The following is a 9,245-nucleotide window of genomic DNA, read 5'->3' as shown; positions in this document are numbered from 1 at the left end:
TTAAATCATGTCATAATTTATTATTTTTATTCATCAAGAACCAAACTTCTGGTGTTAATGATGTTTCCTTTAAATGACTAAATGAACATAGATCAACTGCAAAGAGCTTCAGAAAAATGAAAATAATTTTTTGGAGTGAGCTCCACCATTTTTATGTGATGATTTATTCTATATTTCATCAAATAAAATGGGATTCTCTTTGAGAAATGCTGAGTGTGATGGTGGGAGAAACTGTGCTTTCCGCACATCACACAACTCTCCTCACAGGTGGATCAGTGCAGGTTACGGTTGCACTCCAAAAGATAAGTTGTGCGAGCTTGATGTATGTGCTGTCGACTGCCTGTTACAGTGAAGAAAATAAGTAGTTGAACACTCTGCTATACTGCAAGTTCTCCCACTTAGAAATCATGGAGGGGTTTGAAATTTTCATCGTAGGTGCATGTCCACTGTGAGAGAGATAATCTAAAAAGAAAATCCAGAAATCACAACGTATGATTTTTTCATGATTTTTTTTTGTGTGATACAACTGCAAATAAGTATTTGAACGGCTGAGAAAACCAATGTTACTATTTGGTACAGTAGCCTTTGTTTGCAATTACAGAGATAAAACATTTCCTGTAGTTGTTCACCAGGTTTGCACACACAGCAGGAGGGAATTTGGCCCACTCCTCCACACAGATCTTCTCTGGATCAGACAAGTTTCTGGTCTGTCGTTGAGAAACACGGAGTTTCAGCCCCTCCAAATATGTTCTATTGGGTTTAGGTTTGGAGAGTGGCTAAGTCATGCCAGAACCTTTTTATGGAGCCACTCCTTAGTTTTCCTGGCTGTGTGCTTCGGGTCATTATCATGTTAAAAGACCCAGCCAGGACCCATCTTCAATGCTCTGACTGAGGGAAAGAGGCCGTTCCCCAAAATCTCACAATACACCCTCTCCTTAATACAATGAAGTCGTCCTATGCCATGTGCAGAAAAAAAAAAAAAAAACAAAGCATGTTGGTACCACCCCCATGCTTCACAGTAAGGATGGTGTTGTTGGGATAGAACTCATCAATTCTCTTCCTCCAAACACAGTTAGTGTAATTATGACCAAAACGTTCTATTTTGGTCTCATTCGACCACAAAACATTCTCCCATGACTCCCTTGTATTATCCAAGTGGTCATTGCCAAACTTAAGACAGGTCTTGACATGTGGTGGTTTAAGCAGGGGAACCTTCCATGGCATGCAATTTTTGAAACCATGACGTCTTAGTGTATTACCAACAGTCACCTTGGAAATGGTGGTCCCAGGTCTTTTCAGGTTATTGACAAAGTCCTGTTATGTAGTCCTGGGCTGATTCCTCACCTTTCGATGGATCATCGAGACCCCACGAGGTGATATCTTGCATGGGGCTCCACTCCAAGTGAGATTGCCCGACATGTTTAGCTTCTTCCATTTTCTAATGATTGCTCCAACAGTGGACCTTTTTTCGCCAAGCTGCTTGGCAATATCTCCATAGCCCTTTCCAGCCATGTGGAGTTGTACGATTTTGTCTCTGGTGTGTTTGGACACCTCTTTGGTATTGGCCATGTTACAAATTTGAGTCTTACTGATTGTATAGGGTGGGCAAGTATCTTTCTGCAGCTATCGACCTCACACGCGTGCATCTGATTCAGGATAATACATGGAGTGGAGGTGGACTTTTAAAGGCAGACAAACTTGTCTTTGAGGTTCAGAACTCTAACTGATAGACAGGTGTTCAAATAGTTATTTGCAGCTGTATCACACAAATAAATCGTTAAAAAAGTCATACATTTTGATTTCTGGATTTCTCTTTTTAGATTATCTCTCTCACAGAGCATATGAATCTACGATGAAAATTTCAGACCCCTCCATGATTTCTAGGTGGGAGAACTGGCAATATAGCAGGGTGTTCAAATACTTATTTCTTAACTGTAATGAAACAACAGTGAGAGCAGCCTGGTTGTCTCCACTTTCTCTTCATCTTGAAGAATTCACCCTTCCTAAGTATGTAAAAAATTAAAAATGTTTTGGCAGAGAAAAACTTAAAACTGCCTTTTGATAGTGTGTACATTATATACAAGTACAGTATACATGAACATACCTACACACATAATGTGGCTGTTCCCCCGTGTACAAGTTCTCTTAGTAAGTAATATGAGTATAAACAAAGGGAGCCCCTGGGTTGGTATTAATTGGCAGGGGAAGAAGAGTTGACGCTACATGTCTTCCATTTCTCGCTCCTCTCACATCACCCCTGAGACCAGGTATATGGACAGAGACAGAATGAGAGTTGCAGTAACACAAATAATATGAAGGGCTGCGAAGGAAGTGAGCACTGCAAGAGTCTTTGTGTTGGATTCAAGAATGAGTATTGGAATAATAGAATACTTATTCACTAGTCCTTAATTCAAAGCAAGTGCGAAGAAGTGAAGATCCATTTTTCACCATGAAATGGATCATGGCTATTTAGAGTAACCATTAGAAAATGTATTCCTATAATCTTGAAAAAATGGAGCAAACATTCTTGAATAGGTGGGTCTTAGTCATTTTTTAATAAAATGACTTGGTTCTCACTTCAGCTAAAATTTAAACAGACGGAAGACCCGGACCAGTGATAAACTGAAAACAGAATCTATTGTAGTTGAATTGGAAGTTCTGTCTTGTTGGAAGTATGAATTAAGTTTGAGGCTTGATCAATTAACCTTTTTACCAGCAACATTTTGGCGACCAGATCCAGATAAATTGTCCCTTATGGCCAAAGTTAGCTGGGATAGGCTCCACCAATCCTGTGACGCTTGTGAGGATCAACAACTCGGAAATTGGCTCTTAGCTGAAAACCAAAGGAAGAGGTAAAGTAAAACAAGATGTAATAAATTAATTAATTACATTTCTACATTAATAGTCCATATTAGTGAATTTAGTCAACCAATTTTGACTTTCACAAATCAATTAGTTTTGGATTAGTGAAAATATACCGCAAATTTTATATCAATGCTTGGTTCATTAAAAAATTTGCAGTGATCATCTTTTTTCATCACAGATCATCTTGGAGTCCCTTCCTGTTTGCTGTGATAATTGATAGGCTGACAGATGAGGTTAGACTGGAATCCCCTTGGACCATGATGTTCGCAGATGAGATTGTGATCTGCAGTGAACGCAGGGAGCAGGTGGAGGAACAAATAGAAAGATGGAGGCATGCACTGGAAAGGAGAGGAATCAAGATTAGCCGAAATAAAACAGAATATATGTGCGTGAATGAGAAAGGAGGAAGGGGAAGAGTGAGGCTCAGGGGACAAGAGATAGCAAGGATGGACAACTTCAAATACTTTGGGTCAACAATTCAGAGCAATGGTGAGTGTGGTAAGGAAGTGAAGAAATGCATTGAAGCAGGTTGGAACAGCTGCCGGAATGTGTCTGGTGTGTTATGTGACAGAAGAGTCTCTGCTAGGATGAAGGGCAAAGTTTATAAAACAGTGGTGAAGCTAGCCAAGATGTACGGATTAGAGACAGTGGCCCTGAAGAGACAATAGGAAGCAGAATTGGCGGTGGCAGAAATTAAGATGTTGAGGTTCTCGCTAGGAGTGAGCAGGTTGGATAGGATTAGAAATGAGCTGATTAGATGGACAGCCAAAGTTGGATGTTTTGGAGACAAGGTTTGAGAGAGCAGACATCGATGGTTTGGACATGTCCAGAGGCGAGAGTGAGTATATTGGTCGAAGGGTGCTGAGGATGGAGCTGCCAGGCAAATGAGCGAGAGGAAGACCAAAGAGAAGGTTGATGGATGTTATGAGGGAAGACATGAGGGCAGTTGGTGTTAGAGAGGAAGATGCAGGATGGAAAAATATGACACGCTGTGGCAAACCCCGACCGGGACAGGCCAAAAGAAAGAGATCTTTTTTTTCATTGTGTGACTATGAAATGATGTGAATAGGGGATGTGTGGTCTAAAGTGGAAATATATTTTTTGTATGACATTTCCGGTAACCAGTCGAGGGACTCATGCTGAACATTGCTTTATTAATGTGGCATTATTTTATTCACATTGAAGATATTACAGTACATACTTAAATGGAGATACAGTATTTTTTTATCGGGGTAGGCCGGAAATGTAGAATGGAAATACACTTGACAGTATCTTCTCTAACTTGGTCCAGAAAAGAATCTGAACTAGTAGTCTGAAGATAGCTTTAATCATCAAAATCTTGGTCTGCTTGCATTCCAGTTATCATTGTTATCATTATCAGTTCAGTTTGAAAACAAACCAATATTGTATCAGTAGTTTTTCAGCATAAATTTAACTGACTGTGAGTAAACAATATCAAGCATTGATTTTGTGGCATTTTTCCATACTATGCATTTGGGAAAATGTTCCCCATTTTGTTGCTCTGGCCATAGAATACTGGTATTAAAACATCTTTAAGATAATGTAACAGTGTAAACCTACTGTACTGGTATGCCCCACAGAGGACAGGCATCCATTACTTTTCTTTCGTAGATGGTTTCAGTAACTAAACAGTTTTTTCAACAGTTTTCTGGTTGACGGTAAGAAGTTCTGACATGGCAATTTTATTTTTTTTAAGCAGCTTTAAATGTATTTTCTTCTCTCACTCTCATACAGTACAGACCTTTTTTTTCCCATGCTCCACTTGCTTTGCTGTTGACATTTTTTCTTGCTTACAAGTTTGTTTTTCTTCTAAAAAAAATTCAGAAGCAGTGAATCCAGGATACTTTTAAACCTGTGGAGCAAAACTTTGTTGTCGATAGTCCGTTGTTGCCATATTCCAATATTTTCTGAAACCATCTTATACACACACACACACACACACAAACACACACATATGCACACACACACACATACACACACACACACACCACACACACACACACACACACACACACACACACTGGGTTTCCTCTCGCTTCACACTTCACTTTTTGTGGCTTCGGTGCTTCGTGTCCCCCCCTCCCAAAAAAAAAAAAAAACAGCCAGATCAGCATATTTATTATTGATATAAGGCTCATGATTGGTCCCCAGCGTGACATCAATCAATGAGAGCATGTGTGGATTTAGCTCATCAGCCGATTGGCTGTGCATCATCAAAGCGGGACCAAGCAACTTCTGTTCCTCCCTTTCCCTTGTCCTTCTTTTCTGCCATTTTCAATGCTGTTGACTGTCTGCGTGATAACCTCTCATGTTCACAATGCCAACAAAGCGCTGTGCTGATGCGAAAGCTTCCTCTGGAGTGCCCGAAAAGAAGAGGAAGATGATGCTGATCAGCGAAAAAGTACAACTTTTGAATATGATCAAAGACAGCAGAAGTTCGGCTTTTGTGACACGCCATTATGGCATGAATGAATCCACGGTGTGCTATACAAAGTCTATAAAACCACTTCAATAACTTTTAGTCAGGAATCGTAATGTGTGGTGACTCTGCGAAATAAGAGGATTATTCGAGTGGAAGCTATGTTAACTTTGTACTGGATACTGGATAGCAGACAAAAGGCTGATGACGATGATGAAGAGGATATTTATGATGATATATATAATGTTAGCACTTTTTTTTCCCACCTCATGAAGAATTGTGCACTGTTACATTTGAGTCATCTTTACAGAAAGGGCACTCTTTGGAAGAGAAGCAACAGTGGTAAACTAAAACTGGAGAACTATTTATAGACTATTTGTCTAACCATGGATTCATGATCATCAAGACTTTTAGAATCACTTCTGCAAACTTTTCCAACTTATGAGCTGGAGCCTATCCCGGCGAACTTCTGGCAAAGGCAGACTACACCCTGAACTGGTCGCCAGCCAGTCGCAGGACAGATATCGACATCATCACTGAGCGGGAATTAATCCCACACTGTCTGCGCCAAAGGCAGGCATGTGTACCAGGGGTGTCAAACCGATTTTTGTCCTGTGCCACATTGTAGTAATGATTTTCCTCAGAGGACCGTTATGATTGAAAGCATGAAAACCTTTAATCGACTCATCATATTTATACATGAAATTTATGAACTAGTTTTGGAATTAGAAATCAAGGTTAATGTGTTTTTCAACTACTGTTAATATTTGGCAAGTCAAAAATGCTTGCAATATCTCCATGTTGGCATTTATGACATGACAATTTGAAATTTTTGTACAGATTTGAACAAGAATCATGTGAGTTGACACACGTGATTTGACTTCGCCTGCCACATAAAATCATGGGCCTTGAGTTTGACACCTGTGCACGACACCATCAGTGAGTCTTTTCCAACTTTATACAGGGCAACATTTCTTTACATTGGTTTTCTGGGACATATTTGAGAGAGACATGGTAAAGATCAGACAAAGCTTCTTGACACGAAACAATTCTAAACTCATGTGTGTTGTCTAGTGGCTAGTGTCATGGTCCTGGCGGTCCAGTCCTGGCTGTCCAGGTCCCCGCACACCTGCGTTGATTGGGTGGCGTACTCTTGCGCCTCATCTGCAATAATTAACCCTGGTATATATAGGACCCAGCGGACAGTCTGTCTTTGTCAGATTGCCAGCATCCATGCTTCATTCCCGTACTTCCGCATTCCTGACTCCGAACTCCTGTGTACCAACCTCCGCCCGTTACCTGAACAACCCCCTAAGGATGTCGCTTCTGATTCTACTGCTCGCTCCGTCATGACTTCCTGGCTTTCGACATCTGAACAAATAAAGACTCTCTTTCAACTGCCTTACTGTCCACCGAGTCATGCATTCAGGTCCGCCCTAGTGTTCTGGTTATGACAGAACAATCTGGCCATTACAGGACCCAGCAGGAAAGACTCGGCATCGCCAGGAACGATGCCAGGCAAACCGCCTGCCAGAGGACCAAGCATATCCTATCCAGGTAAGCTCCATGATGTCATCCTCCTCTTCCTTGTCACACGCACCGCCTGTGAGTCATGATTACGTCCCGCCCACGAACCGCTCACCACCTTATATTTTCTTGGACTCTGATTTTTCGGACTTTGAGGAAGACTTAAATTTATATGACCGGCTGCCTGATTGCGATTCAGATTTTGACTGTGAATTTTCTCTTCCTATCTTTAGTCCCAGTCAGTTTGTTTCACCTCCTTGTGTTTCCAGCTCCCAAGTGCCTTTGCCTAGTAGGTCCAGGTCCTCGTCTTCCAATCCTTTTTTGGGAACCCGCTTGGCCACCCTGGTACTTGGTGTCCGTGTCGACCTCCTGAGCTGCCCAGCCGGATGCCTCGCTTCTGGTGGCCTGGACGGCCACCAGACAGACTTTGATTGGGGTTACATTATCTTGTTATTGCTTATGATATTGCATTTTAATAGTCTATGAAAATGTACAGCATTTTTGCAAACCCTTGTATTCACACACGCCATGACATTCTTCTTCTTTTTCTTTCGGCTTGTCCCGTTAGGGGTTGCCACAGCGTGTCATCTTTTTCCAGGTATTCCCATCTCGTGCATCTTCCTCTCTAACACCCACTGTCCTCATATCCTCCCACTGTTTCCACAGTTCTGAACATCGCCTTTGTTGTTAAAAATGGGGACTAGCACACTTTTCCTCCATTCTTCTGGCATCTTCACTCTGGCTGGTATTCTATTGAACAAGTTGGTCAAAAACTCCACATCCACCTCACCAAATTGCTTTCATACTTCTACCGGTATGTCATTGGGTCCAACTGTCTTTCCATTTTTCATTCTGTACAATGCCTTTTTGACTTTTCCCTTACTAATCATTGCCACTTCCCGGTCATTCACTCTCACCTCTTCTACTCTACCTTCTCTCCCATTTTCGTCATTCATTAACTTCTCAAGGAACTCTTTCCATCTACTTAGCACACTACTTGCACCAGTCAACATATCTTCATCACTATCCTTAATCACCTTTACTTGCTGCACTTCCTTCCGATTATATACAGTAATACCATCCTCCAGATGCTATATTGTGCCTGTTATGTTCTTCCTTTATCTCTCCCCATGCCTTTTCTTTCATCCTGCTCTGTTTGTGATCCACTTAATCAGCCTTTTGCTTTGCTTTAATTTTTGTGTGTGTTTTCTGTGTCAATATGTACATTTGCATGCCATTTAAAAACAGAAACGCAATTAAATTAAGCCTTTTAATCAGTCCAGTATTTTCTTTGCTGTCTTTGTATTCTCACTTCCTCAAACAACTAACATTTGATTTTTGTTAAAATGAATTCATTAATTTTCTGCAATTGTCACCATCTCAGTTGAAATCTCTCTCATGCAACAAAGGATAAAGGTCTCTTAAGTCAATTCCCCAGGAGGTGCTGCAAGTTGATCTTCCTTTACTTTGATTGTTCTAATTGTGTCATGAATCTAAATTGATTTTAATCATTCATGCCACTCTTTTAGATGTTAGGAAAATGAGTTAGAAAGTAAAGTAAAACCTACATCCATAGCAATAACAATAACAACATAATAAAAAATAAAAAACAATTTCCATATTTCAAAATATTTAAATATATAAAATCAGGTCTGGTGGTACAAATGGGTGACTTTGGTCCAGGTAGCATGGAATCGATTCCCGCTCAGCGATGGTGCCAATATGTGCCCGGTGTCCAGTTTAGCATGTAGTCTGCTTTTCGCCCAATGCTAGCTCGTGACCCTTGTGAGGATGAGGGGCTTGGAAAATGGACAATATTAAATCATACAATTACAAACCATATTGGAGAAATTTTGACAGCGCTTGTACCCCTCTATCAATTCATTCTCTCAAATGTCTTGAGTGTTTTTTTTTTTTACAAATTTAAAAGTATGAACACAGTGGAGCAGCTATCGTGTGTTGCCCTCACAGTTCTGGGGATCGGGGTTCAAATTCCGGCCCCGCCTGTGTGGAGGTTGCATATTTTCCCCGTGCCTGCGTGGGTTATCTCCAAGCACACCAGTTTCCTCCAACATCCCAAAAACATGCATTAATTGGAGACTCTAAATTGCTCCGTGTGTGATTCTGAGTGCAGCTGTTTGTCCCTGTGTGCCCTGCGATTGGCTGGCAACCAGTTCAGGGTGTACCCTGCCTCCTGCCCGCTGACAGCTGGGATAGGCTCCAACATTCCCGCGACCCTCGTGAGGATAAGTGTCATGATCCTGCTGCTCCAGCACGAGCTGTGCGGGTGCCTGTGTGGGTGCGCTGATTGGGTCTCATGCGGGCTGATTAGTCTGTGTATTTATATCACCCCGATGACGATTGGGCCCCGCCAGTTTGTTGATCTTCATGTCCCGTTCGTGTGCTCCGGTAT

At 41.4% G+C, this 9,245-nt stretch overlaps 1 long non-coding RNA gene across 1 annotated transcript; it reads left to right on the top strand.

The window, feature by feature from the left end:
* Window positions 1-5,158: 5,158 nt before the first annotated feature.
* On the top strand, window positions 5,159-8,003 carry LOC133514686 (uncharacterized). Its single transcript, XR_009798831.1, has 3 exons — window positions 5,159-5,287; window positions 6,782-6,862; window positions 7,102-8,003. It is a non-coding gene; the product is annotated as an uncharacterized LOC133514686 (long non-coding RNA).
* Window positions 8,004-9,245: the final 1,242 nt, after the last annotated feature.

The sequence above is a fragment of the Syngnathoides biaculeatus genome, chromosome 16 (assembly GCF_019802595.1).
Source record: "Syngnathoides biaculeatus isolate LvHL_M chromosome 16, ASM1980259v1, whole genome shotgun sequence".
Classification (NCBI taxonomy): domain Eukaryota; kingdom Metazoa; phylum Chordata; class Actinopteri; order Syngnathiformes; family Syngnathidae; genus Syngnathoides; species Syngnathoides biaculeatus.
This window is presented reverse-complemented; position numbering and strand designations above follow the sequence as displayed.